Source organism: Suncus etruscus, chromosome 5 (assembly GCF_024139225.1).
Source record: "Suncus etruscus isolate mSunEtr1 chromosome 5, mSunEtr1.pri.cur, whole genome shotgun sequence".
Lineage (NCBI taxonomy): Eukaryota > Metazoa > Chordata > Mammalia > Eulipotyphla > Soricidae > Suncus > Suncus etruscus.
Genome location: NC_064852.1, coordinates 114,939,120 through 114,960,664, shown reverse-complemented (window position 1 = coordinate 114,960,664; position 21,545 = coordinate 114,939,120). Strand labels below are relative to the sequence as shown.

Below are 21,545 nucleotides of genomic sequence, written 5' to 3'. Positions count from 1 at the left end.
GTTTTTCCTGGCTATGTGCTCAGAAATAGCTCATGGCTTGGGGCTGGAGTGGTGGCACTAGACGTACAGCATCTGCCCTGCAAGCCCTAGCCTAGAACTGGATTCCCAGCATCCCATAGGATCCCTCAGCCATGAGCGATTTCTCAGCTCATAGCCATGAGTAACCCCTGAGCATCAAATGGGTGTGGCCCCAAAAACAAAAACAAAAAATTTGCTCACGGCTTGGGAAAACATATGGGATGCCAGGCGATAGAACCGCATTCTGTCCAAGGTTTGCTCATGCAAGGAAAACAGCCTACCACCTGTGGCACCTGCTCTGGTCCCATCATGAGGCCTCATTGCAGTGCAATGGTGGTCAGTGTGGACAAGCTAGGCATGACAGGAACCTCCTTACCCTCTTGTATTTAAATATAGAGAAACATGACCAAGAAATGTCAATCGGTCCCATGGAACTTCTGAGAAGTGATTGGGAGAATACCTCAAGATTAATGCAAGCAGTATCTAAATTTTCCCTTAATATGTTTATTTCATTAATATATTTTCTGTATTTTTTACATTTTTCATAAATAAGCAATTTTTAAGCATTCTTATATAGACAATAATTTTTAGCATGTAACAATATAAACAGATATCCTATAGAAACTTAATACTTATTTCTTTTTATTGGGCAAGAAGTACATGTCCTCTATCTAATAAATTGTTACATCAAATTATAGACCTACTAAGTAATAATTTGAATTGTACCAAGATTTTCAAGTGATATATAGGAACCAAAACATGAAAAAATATTAATTAAATATGAAACCTAAAGCTTATTTTATAGTAAATATGTTACTTTAGTCCTTCCTATATTTGTACTCTATGAATGTAGACTCCAAATTTAAAGAAGAATGTTACGTTTTAGACTCTTTTAGTTATATATGAAAATTGGTTGTAGAATACAGTGAATGTGAATCTCAGTACAAATTTTGCCATTAAGAAAAACAATTCCAGGAACCAGATCAGTGGTACAAGCGGTAGGGCGTTTGTCTGGCATGTCCTAACCTAAAACAGACATTGGTTCGATTACCTGTCATTCCATATGGTCCCCAAAGGCAGGAATAGTTTCTGAGTGCATAGCAAGGATTAGCCCCTGATCTTAATCAGGTATGGCCAAAAAAAAATTGTTGTTCAGTAGATAGTACTGTTGTACATGCTGTATGTAGGGCATTTGCCTTGCATGCAAAAACCTAGGATGAATCTCAGTTCGATCCCCTGCCATCCCATGTGTTCCCTCAGCCAGGATCAAGTTGTGATTGCATAGTCAGGAGTTACCTACACCTCAGCATCACGAATGGGGCCCAAAAAGCTAAAAAAAAAAAAAAGCCTTTCCAGTGGTATGAGCATTAGTAGAAGCAGCATTGCATTAGAGTTGCACAAGTTAACCTATGACAGACCCTGGTTCAATCCACTGGCATCCCATATAATACTCCAACTAGGAGCAATTTTTTAGCGCATAGCCAGGTGTAACTCAAGCAGGATGTAGCCGCGAGCAAAATGTTAAATAGAATAAAATAAAATTCTGTCTGATAATAAACAAATTAGTCAAGACAAAAGGATGATAGCTTTATGTATTAGAGAACATGCTTTACATGGTAAAACCCCAGGCTCAATTTCCTTAATTACCTTAAGCTCTATGTTATGATAAAGTATTACTCCAAAATATTGCTAGGTTTGACTCACATCAAACACCAATAAAGATAAAAATATAGTCTTAAAAATATTAAATTGAGGGGTTGGAGAGTTAGCACAGTAGCAGGGCATTTTCTCTCACAAGGCTGAACCTGGATGGGCCCAGCTTTGTTTCCCGGCTTCCCAAATGTTCCCCTGAGCTACCAGGAGCAATTACCTTTTTTTCTCCCTTGGTCTTTGGGCCACACCGAGTAGCGTTCAGTATTCCTAGCTCTATGCTTAGAAATTGTTCATCACTTGAGGAATCATATGGAACCCCTGGGGAATGAACCAAAGTAAGTCCTAAGTTAGCGCGATCAAGCAGACTGCCTACCACTTGCTCCAATGCTCTGGCCCCATAATGAGGCCTCATTGCATTGCAAGGGTTGTCAATGTGGACAAGGTAATGTATGACAGGTACCTCTTTAGCTTCTTGCATTAAAATGTAGATATACTTGACTGAGAATTGCTAATGGGGCCCATGAACCTTCTGAGTAGTGTTTGGGTGATTCCCTAAAGATCAATGCAAGCAGTATCTAAATACTCCATTAATTTTTCTTTGATTAACATATATTTTATGTATTTTTTTATTCCAGGCTCAGATCAGAAACCTCTTTGATAAATCAGTACCCTGGGAGGCGAACCTCTGGGCCTCGTTTATCTGATCAATTCATCACATCCGAGCACCGCACCCCTTGGAACCAACTCTAGGCCAGGACCGAAGCAGGCCTCAGGTGATGCAGCTGCCTCAAGGAAGGCCTCACTGCATAGGGCCCAAGCAGTGGGGCTTTGCAGGAGGGAGATTTTTCTCATCATAGGCAGTCCCTCCCAGGGCTGAGGGTTGGGTTCGACCTGATCAAAAAGATCAAGATGTAGGCGGGGGAGGAGCGCTGGGGTGGGCCCACATACTCGCCTTGCACACTCATGCTAACACTCACATTCTCATCACAACATTCCAGGCTGCATTGACCTCTATTTTATGTATTTTTAGTTTTAATATAAATACATGTTTTACAGATTTCTTAAAACATTCTAAAATAGAAGTTAATTTTTATTATGTAACATCATGAAAACACATCATATAAAATCTTAATACTTATCTCTTTTTACTGGGCAAGAATTAAAAGTCTCCCCCATCTAATAAATTATTACCTCAACTCTTAGACCTATTGAATTATAATTTGAGTTGTAATATGAGTTTTAGGTGATATATAGGAACCAAAACATGAGAAGTATTAATTGAATGTAAAGTCTGAAGCTAACTTGGTAGTAAGTATGTGATTTTGCTCCTTAATATATTTGCACTCTATCTTTGTAGACTTCAATCTCCTGGCATCTTATAACGTTCTCCAATTCAGGAGCAATTTCTGAGTGCGTAGCCAGGAGTAACTCCTGAGCGTCAGAGAGTATAGCATCCCCAGAAAAATATGAAATAAAATAAAATAAAATAATAACATAAATAAAACAAAGTAAAAAATAAAATTAAATGTACTCTGATCATAGAAAATTTAGAGAAGCAAAAAAGGATGATAGATTTATGTATTAGAGAACATGCTTCACATGGTAACAGGTTTGGACAAAGAGGCAAAAAAAAAAAAAAACTTTTCAGTAGCTGATGTGGTGGAGCTTCTAGTAGGTAGTTTGCCTTGCATGCATGAACTTGAGACTCACTGTGCTTCAATCCACTGAGTCCTATATGGTCCCCCAAACCAGGAGTGATTTCTGATGTAGCACACAGCAAAATATAAAATAAGATATAATAAAATAAAATAAGTAAAATATTAAAATAAAATGAAGTAAAGTAAATAAATAAAATAAAAATATATTAAATAATAAAATAAATAAAACAATAAACTAAAATAATAAAATGATATAAATAACAAAATAAACTTACAAAATAATATAACATAAAATAATAAAATAAAATAATAACAAAAAATAAAGTAAAATAAAATAAAATAATAAAATAAAATAATAAAATAAAGTATACTCTGATAATAGAAAATTTAAAGAAGCAGAAAATGATGCAAGATTTATGTGTTAGAGATCATGCTTCACATGGTAAAAATAAGCCCTGAGCATTAACAGTTGTCGACCAAGAGGCAAAAAAAATAAGATTTCAGTAGCTGGGGTGGTGGAGCATCTAGAAGGGAGTTTGCCCTGTGTGCATGAACTTAGAGAGTCACTGTACTTCGATTCATTGGAGTCCTATATGGTCCCCCAAACCAGGAGCGATTTCTGAGTGCATAGCTCAGAGTGATCCCTGAGCATCACTGCTGAGGCTCAACACACACACACACACACACACACACACACACACACACACACCACACACACACACACCACACCACACACACGCACACAGTCTTCCAAGGACCGCAGCATTGGTAAGAGTGTGAAGGTATTAGAGTTGCACGAAAACACCTATGACACCCTGTGGTTTGGTCCAAAGGCATTCCGCATTGTTCTCCAAGCCAGAAACAGTGTTTGAGCAGAGAGCCAGAGAAAATCCTGAACTACACAGGGTGTAGCCCACAGCAAAATATAAAATAAAATATAATAAAACAATAAAATAAAAATATTAAAATAAAATAATAAAATAAAATATACTCTGATAATAGAAAATTTAGAGAAGCAGAAAATGATAAAAGATTTATGTGTTAGAGATCACGCTTCACCTGGTAAAAGTAAGCCCTGAGCGTTAACAGTTGTCAACCAAAAGGCAAAAAAAAAAAAAGTTTTTAGTAGCTGGGGTGGTGGAGCATCTAGAAGAGACTTTGCCCTGTACACATGAACTTAGAGAGTCACTGTGCTTCGATCCATTAGAGTCCTATATGGTCCCCCAAACCAGGAGTGATTTCTTAGTGCATAGCTGAGTGATCCCTGAGCATCACTGCTGAGGCTCAACACACACACACACACACACACACACACACACACACACACACACACACACACACAGTCTTCCATGGGCCGCAGCACTGGTAAGAGTGTTATGGAATTAGAGTTGCAAGGGAACACCTATGACACCCCATGGTTTGATCCACAGGCATTCTATATTGTTCTCCAATCAGAAACAGTTTTTGAGCAAAGAACCAGAGAGAGTAAAACTCCTGACCTACACTGGGTGTAGCCCATAGCAAAATAAAAAATAAAATATAATAAAATGATAAAATAAGTAAAATATTACAATAAAATAATAAAATAAAGTTAAGTAAAATAAATAAAATAAAATAGTAAAATAAAAAAATAAAATAAAATAATATACTAAAATAAAAATAAAATAAAATTATAAAATATATAATATAAAATAAAATAATAACATAAAAATAAGTAAAATAAAATAAATAAAATAATAAAATAATATGTGATTTGATACTTGAATGTGCCCTGCATTAGTTTCAAAAAGGATCACAAATTTTCTTTTTTTTTTTTTTTTGGTTTTTGGGTCACACCTGGCAGTGCTCAGGGGTTATTCCTGGCTCCAGGCTCAGAAATTGCTCCTGGCAGGCACAGGGGACCATATGGGGCGCCGGGATTCGAACCGATGACCTCCTGCATGAAAGGCAAACGCCTTACCTCCATGCTATCTCTCCGGCCCACAAATTTTCTTGATGACCAGAAAGACAAATGTTTCACCCTGCATAATCTACCACAGGTGACTGGCTTTCAAAATGCAAATGGAGAGATACCAATATAAGATTTGATACTTGAACGTGCCCTGTATTAGTTTCAAAAGAATCATAAGTGTACTTGATGAACAAGAAGACAAATTTTTCACCCTGCATAATCTACCACATGTGAATGGTTTTCAAAATGCAAATGAAAAGATACCAGAAAGGGCTTTTATTTAATTGACAGATGGAAGATATTAAAGGAGATAGGTCAAATGTTTTTGTGTTGTCTAACTACTAATGTGTTCCCTACAGAAATAATTCTACATGGAGAGAAATATCAACAGTAAGAGCTAACTAGTGGGCTTATAAATAAACAAATTATTATATTTATAGTCAGTAGCATGAAATCTGGTAAAACTAGTTTATCTAACCAATTTTAATACTATTAATAATATACTTTGTGGTAAATCTTTGAATAACATATCAATTACTTTTTATAGTTTTAGTTAGAGTTCACAACAATGTTACCACCATGTCTTTTCAAATATATCTCTAAAATAATTCACATCTTTGGTGACCTGACATAAATTCTTTATTCAGTCCTTATCAAAGTCACCATTACTTCTCAAGTAAAGCTTTGTTATAGGCAAATACTAGTCTATTATTTTTATATTTAGTCTCCACTCAGTTCTCTACAGTTTAATTTCTATAGCTTCTAAAGTTATGTATACAAAAATATACAGATAAAAAGATAAGGCTGGATCAATAATTAAATAAAGTCTAAATTTCTTTACAATAAGACATATATTTCACAATTTACTTATTATGCAACAATTAATGGCAATGTTCAAGCTATGCTTCCCAGATCTAAATTTAATGTGATTTAGACTTATTTCCATCACAAGTAATCCAATTCTTTTTGCTTTTATAAAACACAATATAGTTCTTATATTCACAACATTTTAAGCTTTAACATGGATCATAATATTATGAATACTTATAGTCCTGAAATAAAGATAAATCTAGTTTTATCTACATAACCACCATAGCTTTGAGACTAGGAAATAGTTTTTATTTAATGTGCCAGTTGAAGGTATTCAAACTATTTCTAGAGCTTTGTATTTATATTAAGAAATTATTTCTAATTTGAATGATGAAAAATTTTATATTCATAGATTTATGTAAATTATATAATTATACACAATATTCTCTGTGTATATACAGCTATACATTTGTATGTTTCTGTAAAAAAATTTTAGTGTTAACTACTCATAAATAGATGTATTTGTTCTTTTTTTTTTTTTAAGGCGGGCACACTATTACTGTTCAGGGCTTCCTCCTGAATCTACATTTAATACTGCTTGCACTGGGGAAATATATATATATATATACATATATATCTGTTTTTCATGTTTATACCATGATATATATATCATGGTAGGTATTTTACCAGTGTGGACATGTGCCTTAACATTTTTACTGTTACATATTTAGAGTAAATATGTTCAATGTAGAAAATGTTGAAGCACATATTTTCTGAGTTAAAATTATAAATTCAAATTCTGAATTAAAATTAGCTTTATGATTAAATTGATTAAAAACTATAAATGCATTTTGAAAAATATTTAATTAGAATAGTCATAGTATTCTAACAATTTCTGTTGTATTAACTATTTTTTGAAGATTCAGTTCTCTTATATATCTTTGACAAATTTTACAAAGTGAGTAAAAGCTATAGTTTACCATTTATCAAATTAGATGTATACCGTCTCAGTATATTTTTCATATCTATAATTTAACAGGTATTGTAATATAGATCACTATATATATAATATAACACATACATTGAATGCATTTTATTGTCATTTTTAGACATTACACATATCACACAATTCTACATAAATATTATACCCAAATACAAAAGTTATCCTTGTTGCTAGTCTTAGAAGTAGATATTAGGGATGCAAAAAATTACTATCTTTAAGTTTCTACAATTTCTTATCATCTAAATACTAAGTCTTTCACTTTTAATCCTCATATTTAATTAAAGATAAATTCATGAAGTTTATTGTAAAGCTTAATAGAATTTTATTTATCAGGGGCAGGATGTATAGCACAGTATAATGTGATTACTTTGCATGTGGTTGACCCAGAATCGAATCTGGGTTCAATTCCTGGCATCCCATATGGTCCCCAGATTCTGCCAGGTGCGAATTCTGAGCACAGAGCCAGAAGTAACCCCTGAGAATTGCTGAGTGTGGCCCAAAAAATTAAAAAAAAAAAAGAAATTTATTAGTCAAATTAAGTCAAAATGTAATAAAATGAAATGCTATGCTTTTTGTTTGTTTGTTTGTTGTTTTTGTTTTTGGGTCACACCCGGTGGTGCTCAGGGGTTACTCCTGGCTGTCTGCTCAGAAATAGCTCCTGGCAGGCACGGGGGACCATATGGGACACCGGGATTTGAACCAACCACCTTTGGTCCTGGATTGGCTGCTTGCAAGGCAAACACCGCTGTGCTATCTCTCCGGGCCCAAATGCTATGCTTTTAACTAAACAAATATGTTCATTCTATTTAAATACTCACTATTCAAAAAGAATGGGATGTTAATTGCTTATCTATTTAAAAAAGTATGCCTTTTAAAATGTTGAACAAGTTGCAGTTTCTAAATATTGCTTAAGGAACTATGATTATATATATATTGTTTAGCTGATTTAAATTTCTTATATAGATGGTAGGAATAAATCTTCCATATATGTGTATATTGTTTTAAATATGGAGAATTTTGTGGAAAACAAAAATAAGTGATATTGTCAGAATAAACATGAGACAAGTGTGAACAGGCTTAGAAATATAATTGAATTTACCCTGAAGAGAAAAAGCTTAGAGGCAAATTTTGAGGGAGAAATGAGTATGTTACAAATTTTTTTATTATTTTTACACAAGATTAAAAATTAAAGCTCGTCTTTTTTCAATATCCAAACTTGTTGGAATTCTAACTAATGTGAATTTTTCTGTACTACAAGAAAACTACATTTCACCCAACAGCATTTACAAGAAAAAAATAAGCAAGTAATAGAATTATAAGTCTTATATAGTGTAACTTAGCTGGTTAGTTTTATAATACTTTAATATGGAGGTTGATATTTGTATAGAAACATACAAACAATATACTGTGGTATAAAATAATACGAAGAGAGATGCCAACTTAAATCTTCTGACTCAGTTTATAGACTTTAAAATAAATTAATGATCTTTTAAAAATATGGACTATCAGAACTAAGCTTACCTTGCATCTGATGAATGAGAGATACTTGTTACACTGGTAGAGGGAAGCCAACACTGAGAATGCTTGGGTGTGATATTGAAGCATTCTATGTATGTATGTAGCATCAATGATATGCCTCAGTAAAAGTAAAATTAATTTGTAATATGTACTTACATGTAAATAAATAGAATATAGCTTTAATTCATTCTATACACCAAATAATTTAATGTAATTATAAGTAAAGTTATAAAAATTAAATAACAATTAAGATAATATAGCAGAGTAATTACCTTTTGAGTAACTTAATATAATGGAATATCTAGATTTAGTTTAAAGCATGTTTTGTTTCATGTGATAAGATAAAAATATATTATATATTATATTTCAGTATAAAACACTGTATATGAGTGTAAGTGCAATGTAAAAGTTTGTACAAGTTGCTTGCTACAGATACAGATGGAAGAGAATCAAAAAGTCAACATTTTGGTAGTATCCTACGGTTAAAAAAAAGAAATGTAACAATTGAAAAATGGATAAATGTCCTCCATAGGCACTTTAAAACAAAAGTAACAAATTAACCATTTCTCCCAAAGAGATTAAAATAAAATAAACTGCATAATATGAAGGACTAGTGGGAATATGAACTAATATTTATGTATATAAAAACCAATTAATTAGCCTATTCTACATGACCTAACAAAACCAATGGAGCACATATGTCTGACCAACAATAAGAAACACATTGCTCTTCCCAATGAGGGTATACAGTGACTAAATTGTCAACTTTATATAAATAGATTTACCAAAGGCATCATCCAAAACATGGCATCTTGTTCCAGTTATCCTGATCAAATTTTTTTTTTTTTTTGGTTTTTTTTTTTTTTTAATTTTTATTTTGATCATAATGGTTTACATAGTGTTGACAATAATATTTTAGGTACATATTTACATAAAATCAGGGGGGATTCCCATCACCAAATTGTCCTCCCTACACCTCCATTTCTGTCCTACCTCCCATTTCCTCTTCCCTCATCCCAGGTCGGCTTGAATATGTGGTCCCCTCTTTATCTAACCCACAACTTAGTAGTCTTGCACCTGTTTGGTCTTGATGCCTCCCTTAGTTCCCCCTCTAACTGGAGGCAGGACTAGCTAGTTCAAGTTGCGTGGTTTTGTTTGAAAAAGAGAAAAGTAATAAACTGGGGTAAGGATCTAATACCCCGAAACTGGGCGGAATCCTTCTAGAGGCTCTCATCATCGTTTTGAGAGATGGAGAAAAAGAAGGTGAAACACTCCACCAGTACCAAAAGAAGTGTCAAATATCTAGTGAGGGCTTGAGCTGTATCGATAAGCACCACAAAAAAAAAAAAAAAAAAAAAAACAGGCAAACAAACAAACGACAAAAAGCAAAACAAGCAAAAACAAACAAACAAAAAAAACACACCATGGTCTTGAAATGAGAAACATGGCATAGCACATAACGAAAGAAAAGAAAGGAAGAGAAAATATAAGTATGGTTGGGGACAGTTTCAATAATCACTCCCAAACAGAGAAATCGACCAAAATAGATAGGTGAATAAAAATAATAACAACAATAATAAATGGAGGTAAAAAATATATAGATAATAACCAAGGTTTTGTGCTTTTTGTATTTTTATTTTTTCCCTCCTGCCCTGGCACAGTAAATATTGGGGTCATTCGAAAAGGAATTCACTTGGCCTAAGAGATATGGGGTTTCTCCGTCCTTGGAGCATACTGTCATGGGATCAACACTAGACTTTGCTCAGGAGCCTTTACTCTCCCGGTGGTGGTTTTTTTTTTTTTTTTTTTTTTGGTGTGTGGAAGACTTCTGTTCTGTGTTTAGAGGTCTCAGTATCTGCACAGCTCCTGAGGTGGGACTTATGATGAAGTCAGTCTTTGTGGTTCTAGAGGTTCTGTTACCTCCGTATCATTTTAAACCATCTTCTGTGGTTGGTGATCTTGGTCTTTGCCCTGATCCTAGGGTGGCACCTAGGATAGCATCTTTCTTTGTGCTTCCAAAAGCCCTGTTCCGTTACAATTTTCTCTGCCGGACCTTTGGGACTGGGGATCCTGGTTATTGTGCAGGTCATAGTTCAAACCCTAAACTAGGGCTTTTTTTTTTTTTTTTGGTCCCAAGATGTATACCGTCTGGTCGTAGTTCTAGCAGCCAGTCAACTATAAATCACAATCTTGGCTTTTGGACCTACCAAAGGGTGCCGAGACTTCTGGTTGTGTCTTGTCGTTAGCTGGTAAGGTAGGTTAATCTGCTCTGAGGTCAGGATGTTCAGATTTTCCTCATTGTCAGGAAATCATGTTAGAGTTGGCCCTTGTTGTTGACCCCGCAGTATTAAGGCAGTCCCGGCTGGGATTTGTTTCTTGCCACTGTTGTGAGGAACTGTGCCGTTTCTATGTCTGGGATCCAGGGTTCAAGGCTGGATGAATGGTATCTGATCACCTGAGGTCTAAGTTGATTCCACATGACATATTTTCAAGGTAGGAGATATCCCTGTTTTGTAAACAACTATGAGTTCCCATCTCTAGTAGACAAGAGCTCTTTTTTTTTATATGTAAGATTTCCCCTTTATTTGGTGTGCCTTTGCAGGGGGAAGTGGTGCTACATTATAATGTCTGTGTATTTGTGGGTGGACAGAGGGGATAACAGAAACAGGTCACATACCCAAAAGCGAGGAAAAGAAAAAAAAAAAAAGGAAATAAAAATGTATGCGCTCACAAATGTATATGTAGGACAAACATTTAAAAAATAAATTAATTAATTAAAAAAAATTAAAAAATTAAAAAAAAATTTAAGGTGAGTTAGTGAGGTTTTTTAAGGGACCAAAGTGGTGCAAAAGACTACCTTACATTTGGGGGAGAGTAGGTAAAGAGGTGGTGTATTACCAGTCTTATGCCTATGTTGGAGGTACAGTTTTTCCCATTGTCTTTTGGGTGTTTCCTGTGGTGTGTGGGTTCCCAGGCATCTTCCTATCCCACCCCCTGACCTTCTTCAGATTGGTAAAAATTTGTGGCAGGGAGGTTATCCTGATCAAATTTAAGTCTGAAGTTCATCTGGACTATTCACTGAAATCATAGGGGGAAATTATAAACATAGATATGTGTCCTACCCTTAGAAATACTAGTTTTATTAGTCTGAAGTGTAACAGATTAGAATTTTAAGACCTCCTGAGTGAATAACGTATTCTACAGACATTGAAGAACAAGTTTTACTCCCTGAAACAGAATCAGGAATACAGATGCTTATTTGCTGAATCTCTTACCCTTAAAAACAAAACAAACAAACTAAAAAACACCTAAAAGAAACTCTCCCAAAACACACAAGGAATGAAGAGAGATGCCATTGAGTCAATTGTTGTCTACATCTTATAAGATCATATTGTTTCTTAGTTCTTTACTCAGACTATGAGCAATTGAAATATGGCTAACTATTATCCTTAACCCTAGAGAGACATAAGGGAATTTATAGCCAGTATCAACTTTCTTCAGAGGAAGCCATTAGTTAATAGCTCTTAAATGCTAGCATTAAAATATTGGTGGAAACTGAAGGTGGACTATATCTTAGAGTTAAAAACTGCTAGAACTTATAACGTAGTATATACAATTGATCCATAAGTTTTTATACCTGAAACTAATGTTAGGAATCAATGCTTAACAAATAAATAAAACAAAATAAACAACTAACTTATATAAAACTTAAATAAAACATATAAACAAACACTAGAAAAGTTTATAGTTCCCCACATAGTGCTTCGAATGTGCCACATTGCTAAAAAGGTAAGAAAATTTCATACTTAAAAACTCAGAACTCTTACCATAATAAGGCAGGGGAAGGCTTGAGCCAAATAAATCACAACTTACAAGACTGGAGAAATAGGTGAATACAAAAGTCCCAGTTTATTTGGGAATATCTTGGTAAAGAACTTCTAAAGAAAATAGTTCTAGGAAAAAAATTGAATTATAGTTATCAAATTGACAAAATTGTACAAGACACTTAAAATTGCAACCTCTACAGGATCAGTTATAGAAAGCTTACTGATATTATTGTTGTATTTCTTATCATGCTAAATGTCTGGTTATAATAGTAACGTTTGTAGTTAGTTCATCATTCCAGTAGGTTTTGGGCAGGAGTAGTTATTCTAAAATGAGCCAGAGATCCCTATTTTCAATAAACTTAATCTAAGCTTTTTAACTCTTCCCATTGCCTTTTGAGTCTACTGATTAAATTTTAGCTTCCTACATTCTTTATTACCCCTTTATTGATTTTTTTTAAATTTTAGCTTCTATGCTAATTTTTTCTATATATAATTTTTTCAAACTGAATACTTTTTTGTCCTTGTTAAGTATATTTTCCATTGATCTTATTTCACTAATTACTATTAGGATCTTTCTTCAAAATCTTATTCTAACAACTCACATAGAGATATTTCACATTAAAATTATCTCTATTTATATATATTATTTATATATCAGTATGGTTAAATCTCTCCAGACAGAGGGAGATGTTTGGTCATTAGGTCTGGTTTTCATCAAGGAACTATGTTTAGGAGGTCTGAACTATAAGCAGAAGTTTGATATTTTACATGTTTGGGCCTCTAACATAAACGGCGGCATTTCTTAGATGGGGCAGTATTAGGTTCAGAGGTCTGGATGGCCCTTCTTGAAGGAGGGCAAGACCTGAGACCTGAACTATTTCTAGGCTTGTGGGGGCCAGGGGAAGGAGCAGGTCTCAGAGGCAATCCACAGGGCTGCTGGCTCTGGCAAGGAGCCAGGAGAAAGGCCAAGCTGGGAAGATTCTCTTCAGAACCTTCTTTAGACTCAGGCATCATAATGCCAAAAGGGTCCTTTTCCAGGATGTGGTCAGCCCTACTGCCCAGGGAGGGGAGAACAGGGTGGGGCCATTGGCTGCATTTGGGTTCAGAGGCTTCAGTTGCCAACTGAATGACAAGCTTTGGAGAAGAATTCGTTGGCACACAGGTGGCAGTGCTGGCCCTTGGCCTGTGGGCCTGGGTGGGTGTCGGGGCACCGTGGTTGGCTGCAATCCCCTCTGGACTTGAGTCCTTGGGGGTCATCTGTTGTTGGAGATGAGCCTTCCCAGTCTGCTCATCATGCAGGGCCTGCAGGTTCTCATCTATAAACTGGGGGAAGGAGGGAAAAGTGGTAGATAAGAGAACGGTGTATAGTGCTGAGTTATGTGAGGGACTGTGTGACCCAAGTCTTCTAAGAAATAGACAACCCCAGTTCTGCTGATGCCCCTCAGGTTCCTGATGGCCCACAGTCCCTCCTTTCACCCCCATGTCTATTTCCCTCCTCTCTGAGGTTCAATCGAGTCCCCTCCCTGAACTAACACTGCAGCTGCATCTTGCTCTTCACCTGTGAGGGGCTGAATCCTTCCACTTCTTCCAATTCCTCTGCCGGGGTTGAAATATCCAACTGGGGATCTAGGGAGATGTCCCAGGAAACGATGGTCAGTGATGGCCTCCACCTGGGCAGAAGGAAATAGGGTAAGGATTATTAAAGGGAGGAGTAGGGTGGAGCAAACAATACTCCATTCTCAGGCACAGTGTGGGGGACCAATGGCTGTTCACAACACATGATTATGAAAACTTAGGTGTTCACACATGAACATATGTGCCAAAAACATACATATGGAAACTCAACCCAAGCATGCACTAATGGTCATACAGACACACAGGGACATTTCTTTATAGCTTAGACACAGAAAACAGTCATTTGATAACCCTGGACCATTCAACCCTCCATCACCCTCCCAGCTACCTTGGTGACAAAATCCTTCTGGGAGCACAGCTCATCTAGATAGCTCAGGATATTGGGGTTATACCAAGGCCTAGCCTCCTCCTTTAGGTCTTTCCTGGTCTCTTCCAATGCAGAGGCCTTCAGCAACTCATTCATTATGTCTATATACTCCTGCAATGCTTCAGCGGGGATCTCAGAAGGTGCATGTGTCTTGGGGAGACTCTGATCCTTGTGTTTTTGGGGTAGAGCTGCCAGGGCCTGTGGACTGGCATTCCTGGGAACACAGGCTAGGGAGAAGGCAGGAAGAAGAGGGTAAGGAACCCATATTCCTGCACAAATAGATGGCACGGAGGACAGAGTTGGGGGCAAAGTCCTTAAGGGCTATGTCAGGACCCCTAAACCCTTTACCTGGAGTAGAGTTGAGGAGACCCTCAGTGTGAGGAGGGGACAAAGTGTCTGCAGGGTTCCTATCCCCTTTTCAGGGGAGCATGTGAGGAACTGACAGGGTGAAGGGCAGAGAGAAACCAGGGGACCAGGAGCAGCTGAACTCCGGGATTGGGGGTGGGGGTTCTGAAGACCAAAGGCTCCTGCAAAGGGACAGAGACCCACAGGGTCCTCGTCATGACCTATGGCTTTTTCCTGTGGGTATAGGGTCCTACCTGACTGCTTGCCCACAGCTGGGGGTGGTGCCCCCTGAAGCTCAGGCTTTGGAAAGGTGGAGGATTGTAGGCCCTGCTCCTCACTGCTGTACTGCAGCTTCGGTGCCTGCATCATCTCCTCTGTTTCAAACTCCATGAACCTGGAGTGGGGGAGCACAGTCCCTCTGAGAGAGCCCTAGCCTGACTTTTACAGAGTTCAAGGGCAGGCAGGGGCAATGGAGAAGGAGACTTGGGGTTCTTGTGGCTCAGTAACCCAGGACTGTTGAGAATGGGGGGGTGATAGAAGTTCCTGTGTACCCAGAGACAGACTACATCTGTTGTAGGAAATTCAAGAAACCTAGGTCAAGGGTGTCATGTCTGAGTCCTAAGTTGGGGATGGGAATGCCTCAGGCCCCAGAGACAGAGAGAGAAACTTCTGCAGGGAAGGGCCTTTCTGGGTTGCAGGGACCCTGTGCTCTTGCCCCGGCCCCACACATGCTCTCTCTGGAGAGACTCCAGCACCTCAGGCTTGCAGTCAATCCGGACCTCTGCAGCCTGAGCCCGAGGCCACACTCACTTTGCTGCCATGTCATAGTAGATTGCTTGCTCAGATTTGCTTATCCACTGCCATTCCCGTATGGCCTTTCCCAGGCCTTCCTCTAAAGTCATGGTGGGCTTCAAGCGGCCCAGCGAGTGCAATACCGGGCTAGAACATCACAGTCAGGGTCAGGGTCTGCCCCAGCCATGTCTACCTACACTCCTGTGCAACCAGCCTCTGACAGTTCTATTCACCCTCCACAATGGACTCTTTTTTCCCACAGTCCACCCTACTTGTCATGATACTGTCCACCCTCAACTGTGATAGGTGCTTTGAGAGACCTCACCCCCACCCCCAAGCCCTAGACAGAGATGGGCCTCTCTGACCACTGTACGCATGTGCTAGGATATTTTTATAGGAACTGAGAATTCTCTTTTAATTTCAGAGGCTGGGCATGGACCCCAATGAGGGCATGACTTGACCACTATGGGGTACTGAGCCTAGAACTTCTCTGAAGGTATTTCTAAGGACATGTGAATAGTGAGTCTGGACTCACTGTGCTGGCCACTGTGGACACAGTTCTGAATGCCATTATAAACTGGAGGGTGACTCCTACTATGTTGTGTGTAGTCCCTGTGGTCTGGGTTCTAGTCATTCCTGCAGCTGACCCAAAGACCTTTTCTGGGGGTTCTCCTCTCTCCCCTTCTGAAAAGCTCCCATGAGCCTGAGGCTCCAAAGGACTCACATGAGAAAGCAGGCAAAGGCTTCGGTGTCTGGAGTCTGAGTAAGGTACAATCCGGCCAGTGGCTTGTAGCGCTGCCAGAGCTAGAAGTTCGCATAAACACTCTGGGAACCTTAGACATCTTTGCGGGGGCTTTGCTCTGGACAGGGGCCACACCATTGTCCCCAGTTATCCACATGGTCTGGGGCCCACCATTGAATGGGACCATGATGGGTGGCACCTGGCCCACTTGGAGTGGACCTTGAGGACCAACGCCCCCCTGGACAGCCTGGGTGACACTAGAGGCACCAAGGTCTTCTTTACAGAAGATGCTGAGAATAGGGGTGCAGGATAACCAGGACCTCCAGGCAGAGACCCTGCTGCACCCCAGTTGGGTATAACCTGCGTTTGGAAGGCAGGCTGTTTTGCTGATGCCACAAGCTTTGCCTCAGGTCCAACCTGGAAGATGAACACTCCAGGCTCAGGGTTATGGGGTCCATGTCCGGCAGCTCCTGTCACCAGGGATATTGTGGGAAAAGGCAACAGCAAAAGAGGGCTGCCGGGATCGACTACCAAGGTCATCGTGGGCGGCAATCGAATTGGTTCCTGGGTAGGTAGCTAGACTGGACCTGGATTGAGGGAGGGCAAGACTCTTAAAGTTGAGCCAGACTTCCCCAGGTTCAGGGTCATGCCTGTGATCAGATCAGGAAATGCTGTAGAGACAGAAAAAAAAAAAGGCAATGAGAGTGAGGACTGTACAGAGGAAAGGGACTCTTGTCTATATTTCCCTAGAAGTCCCTCAGTCCCAGGTCTCACTATTAAAGACCCTTTGCCGGGTAAAGGGAAGTGAACACAGACTCAGCATTTGGTTCCTGACTCTGTGGGATCCTTCACCTCAAACTCAGTTATTATTCAGAACCAGAGTGTGAGGCATCTGTGTTAGCTGCACTGAGAGCCTGGACAGCCCTGACCTCTGCTCTACAGACTCATGGGAAATGTGTTACTGTACTCTGGTCATAAACCTGATAGTTAAAGGCCATGAGCAGCCACTACCAGTGGCTGAACCATCCCAACCATACACGATCATCACCAAATAGGCTTTATGACACCCATTTTAAACATTAAACACACTTCCTCAATCTTCCTGTCCACTTTAGTTGCCACTGGGTCCCTAAGATCATGAGTTTCAACATGATGACATAAGCAAATAAAAAGATCAAATAATGCCTGAATCAGACTTTCCTGGAAGATTTACAGAGTTCTGTAGCTGCATGGTCATTTTAGGTTAAAGATGGGTGACAGTGAGGACACACTTAACCCCTCACTCATACCCATCTGCACAGGCTTACCTCCTCGAGAAATTATCCCAATTCACTGGGTTAGGGGCCACTGCCACTTATTAACCTTCACAAAGAAGAATATTGGGATTAAGATTCAGAGTGAACTCACGCTGATGCTCAGAATCAAAATGGTGGAGGCAGTTGTTCAGTTGTTTGAATTTAAACTTCAGAATGTTGGGCCAAGGGTATCTTGCAGTTGGCAGGGGGTGGGACAGGAAGGCCTGGGTAGAACATTCCATGGGGCTTGGCCAAGGGGGTGTCAGAAAAGGGCCAGAGCCATTACTTTCAATCAAAATATTCAATGGCAGCACAATTGGCATGGCAACTTTTAGCCACTTAGATCATTCTCAGATATACTGGACACAAGTTGGACTTACTATTTTCTTTACTGCCTCCTCCATAAGTAAATATTTCTGGCCCTGAGAAACAGTCTACTTCCTCTCTCCTGCTAATCTACTTCAAAAGATACTTCTCTTTCTCAGAAAACTTCACACCACAGTGACTCATGATCAGCCACTAAAAGTGGTTTAACCATCCCAACAATATACGATCAGCACCAAATAGACTTTATGCCACCCATTTTAAACATTAGACACTCTTTCTCCGTCTTTCTGTTCACTTTAGTTGTCACTGAGTCCCTGAGTTTCATGAGTTTCAACATGATGACATGAGAGACTAAAAAGATCAAATAATGCCTGAGTCAGAGTTTCATGGAAGATTTCCAGTGTTCTGTAACTGCATGGTCATTTTAGGTTGAACATGGGTGTCACTGAGGACATGCTTAACCCCTCAAACTCATCTGCACAGGCTTACTTCCTCGAGAAATTATCTCAGTTCACTGGGGTCAAGGGCCACTGCCACTTATTACCCTTCCCATCCCAACAATACCATCCCAACAATACACAATCAGCACCAAATAGGGTTTATGCCACCCATTTTAAATGTTAGACAATCTTCCCCAGTCTTTCTGTCCACTTTAATTGTCACTGAGTCCCTGAGTTTCATGAGTTTCAACATGATGAAATTAGTGACTAAAAAGATCAAATAATGTCTGAGTCAGACTTCCATGGAAATTTCCAGAGTTCTGTAGTGCTGAATATTTTAGGTTGAACATGGGTGCCACTGAGGACAAACTTAACCCTTCACACCTATCTGCACAGGCTTACCTCCTTGAGAAATTATCCCAATTCACTAGGTCATGGGCCATTGCCACTTATTACCTTTCACAAAGAAAAATATTGGGAACAAGATTCAGAGTGAACTGCTCCCACAGATGCTCAGAATCAAAATGGCAGGGGCAGTTGTTTAGTTGTTTGAATTTAAACTTCAGAATGTTGGGCCAAGGCACCCTGTAGTTGGTTGGGGGGGGGAAGGAAGGCCTGGGCTGGAGAATATTCCATGGGGCTTGGCTGGGGGGGGGTGTCAGGAAAGAGCCAGACCATCATTTTCTTTCAAATTATTCAATGGTGCACAATTGGCATGGCAACTTTTAGCCACTTAGATCATTCTCAGATACACTGCACACAGGTTGGACTTGCTATTGTCTTTACTGCCTATTCTATATGTAAAGGTTTGTGGCCCTCTAAACTAGTCTATTTCCTCTCTCCTGCTAACCTACTTCAAAAGAGACTTCTCTTTCTCAGCAAACTTCACACCACAGTCACTCATGACTAGTCACCAACAGTGGATTAACGATACCAACAATACACTCAGCACCAAATATGCTTTATGACACCCATTTTAAACATTAGACACTCATCCTCAGTCTTTCTATGCACTTTTGTTGTTACTAAGTCCCTGAGTTTCATGAGTTTCAATATGATGACATTAGAGACTAAAAAGATCAAGTAATGCCTGAGTCAGACTGTGATGGGAGATTTCCAGTGTTCTGTAGCTGCATGGTCATTTTAGGTTGAACATGTGTGACACTGAGGACATGCTTAACCCCTCACACCCCTCTGCACAAGCTTACCTCTTTGAGAAATTATCCCAGTTTACTGGATTCATCTGCTCACACAGATGCTCAGAATCAAAATGACAGAGGAATTTGTTCAGTTGTTTAAATTCAAACTTCTGAATTTTGGGCCAAGAGCATAATGCATTTGGTGTGGGAGGGAGAAGAAGACCTGGGTGGGAGAATATTCCATGAGGCTTGGCTGAGGGGGGTGTCAGGCAAATATCAAAAGCCAGTACTTTCCTTCAAACTACTTAATGGCAGCACAATTGGCATGGCAACTTTTAGCCACTTAGATCATTCTCAGATACAGTGTACACCGATGGAACTTGCTATTTCCCTAACTGCCTCTTCAATAAGTAAAGGTTTGTGGCCTTCTACAATAGTTTACTTCCTCTCTCCTGCTAACCTACTTCAAAAGAGACTTATCTTTCTTAGCACACTTCACACCACAGTCACTCATGACCAGCCACTAGCAGTGGCTGATCCATCCCAAAAATACAAAATCAGCACCAAATAGGCTTTATGCCACCCATTGTAAACATTACATATTCTTCCATAGTCTTTCTGTCTATTTTAGCCATCACTGGGTCCCTGAGTTTCATGAATTTCAACATAATGACATTAGCGACTAAAAAGATCAAATAATGCCTGAGTCAGACTGTCATGGAAGATTTCCAGTGTTCTGTAGCTGCTGATCATTTTAGGTTGAACATGGGTGACTCTGAGGACATGCTTAACCTCTCAAATCCATCTGCACAGGTTTACCTCCTGAGAAATTATCCCAATTCACTGGGTAAGGGCCACTGCCACTTATTAACCTTCACAAAGAAGAATATTGGGAACAAGATTCAGAGTGAACTTCTCACACTGATGCTCAGAATCAAAATGGCAGGGGCAGTTGTTTAGTTGTTTGAATTTAAACTTCAGAATGTTGGGCCAAAGGCACTCTGTAGTTGGGGGGGGGGGAAGGCATAGGTGGGAGAATATTCCATGGAATTTGGCTGAGGGTGGGTGTCAGGCAAAAAAAGGCCAGAGCCATTACTTTCCTTCAAACTATTCAATGGCGCACAATTGGCATGGCAACATTTAGCCACTTAGATCATTCTCACATTCACTGCACACAGGTTGGACATGCTATTCTCTTTAGTGCCTCTTTTATAGGTAAAGGTTTCTGACCCTGAAAAACAGTTTACTTTCTCTCTCCTGCTTATTTACTTCAAAATACTCTTCCTCAGTTTTTCTGTCCACTTTGTTGTCATTGAGTCCCTGAGTTTCATGAGTTTCAACATCATGACATTAGCAACTAAAAAGACAAATAAGAGTCAGACTTTTATGGATCAGAATTTTATAGCTGCATGTTTATTTTATGTTGAACATGGGTGACAGTGAGGACACACTTAACCCCTCACACCCACCTGCACACGCTTACCTTCTTGTGAAATTATCCCAATTCACTGGTTCAGGAACCACTGCCACTTATCAACCTTCACAACGAAGAATATTCGGAACAAGATTCAGAGTGATCTGCTCCTGCAGATACTCAGAATCACAATGGCAGCAGCAGTTGTTCAGTTTTTTGAATTCTAACTTCCGAATGTTGGGCCAAGTGCACCCGCAGTTGGTGTGGGGGGGGGGGGCAGGAATGCTTGGGTTAGAGAACATTCCATGGGGTTTTGCTCAGGGGGGTGTCAGGCAAAGGGCCAGAGACATTACTTTCCTTCAAACTATTCAATGGCGCAAAATTGGCATGACAACTTTTAGCCACTTAGATAATTTTCAGATACACTGCGCACAGGTTGGACTTGCTATTCTCTTTACTGCCTCTTCCATAAGTAAAGGTTTGTGACCCTTAAAAGCTGTTTTTTTCCTCTCACCTGCTAACCTACTTTAAAAGAGACTTCTTCTCAGCAAACTTCATACCACAGTGACTCATCAACCCATGGAATTTGAAATTCTAAAATGTCTGGCACT

General features: G+C 39.1%; 1 non-coding gene across 1 annotated transcript; it reads right to left on the bottom strand.

The window, feature by feature from the left end:
* Positions 1 to 2,308: 2,308 nt before the first annotated feature.
* Positions 2,309 to 2,739, bottom strand: LOC126010280 (small Cajal body-specific RNA 2). Its single transcript, XR_007496373.1, has one exon. It is a non-coding gene; the product is annotated as a small Cajal body-specific RNA 2 (non-coding RNA).
* Positions 2,740 to 21,545: the final 18,806 nt, after the last annotated feature.